This window comes from Propithecus coquereli, unplaced genomic scaffold (assembly GCF_000956105.1).
Source record: "Propithecus coquereli isolate 6110/MARCELLA unplaced genomic scaffold, Pcoq_1.0 Scaffold479, whole genome shotgun sequence".
Taxonomy (NCBI): domain Eukaryota; kingdom Metazoa; phylum Chordata; class Mammalia; order Primates; family Indriidae; genus Propithecus; species Propithecus coquereli.
The window spans coordinates 236,816-238,205 of record NW_012150607.1 but is presented as its reverse complement, the minus strand read 5'-3'; the positions used below and the strand labels follow the sequence as shown (position 1 = coordinate 238,205).

At 39.6% G+C, this 1,390-nt stretch overlaps 1 protein-coding gene across 1 annotated transcript in view; it reads left to right on the top strand.

Moving 5' to 3' along the window:
• Positions 1-1,390, top strand: part of LOC105819297 (endogenous retrovirus group K member 21 Rec protein-like) — a 4,508-nt gene that overhangs the window by 2,831 nt on the left and 287 nt on the right. The gene's annotated exons all lie outside the window — the stretch shown is intronic.

Genomic DNA, 1,390 nt, shown 5'->3' with positions numbered 1-1,390 from the left:
GATGGTGTCCTTTGACGCACAAAAGTGCTTATTTTGATGAAGTCAAATTTATCTACTGTAATTTGATTGCTTTTGCTTTTGGTGTCATATCTAAGAAACTAACAGCAAATCTAAGGTCGCAAAGATTGATCTTTATGTTTCATTTTTAGAGTTTTGTAGTGCTAGACCTTAAACAAGTTTTCGATCCATTTTGAGAATTTTAGGTAGGTTGTTCAACGTTCTTCTTTTGTATGTGGATAATCAGTGCTCTAACCAGCATTTGTTAAATAACCTATTCTTTTTCCCTTAAATTATTTTGTAACTCTTGTCCAAAAGCATAAATGTGGATGGGCATCGTGGCTCAGGCCTATAATCCCAGCACTTTGGGAGGCTGAGGCAGAAGGGTAACTTGAGTCCAGAACTTCCAGACCAGACTGGGATGCACAGTGAGACCATGTCTCTACAAAACAAAGAAAAAATTAGCCAGGCATGGTGACATGCACCTGTAGTGTTATCTACTTGGTAGGCTGAGGTGGGAGGATTGCGTGAGTCTAGGAGTTAGAGGTTGCAACGAGCTCTGTTGGTGTTACTGTCCTCCAGCCTAGCCAACATAGCCAGACTCTGTCTCTAAAAAGAAAAAAAAAAAAGCAACAAAAACCAGAGCATGAATGCATGAATATATATTTGGATTCCAAAACTGATGTCATCTGATTTCTGACATATAGATCTGATTGATCTATATGTTTATCTGCATGCCTGTACCACACACTACCACACTCTCTTGATTATCATAGATTTGCATTTTCTTTGAAAGTAGGAAGTATTTCTTCCACTTTACTTCTTTATTTTAAGATTGTTTCAGCTATTTCTTTTAAATTTATTTCTTTTTTATTCTTTCGGGTGGGTATTTCCCTATGTTGCCCAAGCCGGACTTGAAATCCTTGTCTTTATTGATCTTCCAGCCTATGCTTTCAGATTAGTTGGGACCATGAGTATTACCAGAAATTCAATACTTGTCCCTGAGGCTGCATCAGAAGAATGAGGACAAGGGTTCTGAAGAGAAAGAAAGGGAGCTTTATTAATTTTGTGGCAAATGAGGAAGATGGAGACTCTTGTCTTTTAATGCCTGCGTCCTCTCTATTAGCAGATGTACAGAGCTTTTAAAGGGAGGGTATTCAGTGTCAAGGTATTGCTGTTTAACTACAGTCGATGGTTCTGATCAATCCCATCTCCAGCAAAGACAATCTCGTGACCTCTGCCTGGACAGTTCCATTGAGCCATGTCCTGTGGTACAAAGAAAAAAGGACACTTCCCTGCCCCTCCTGACTACTGGCCTGGGGAAGGCATGGAGGTCTTAATTCTCAAAAAGAGTGGGGGAGTTTTTAAAGAGACATCTTGGAACACATTTCAA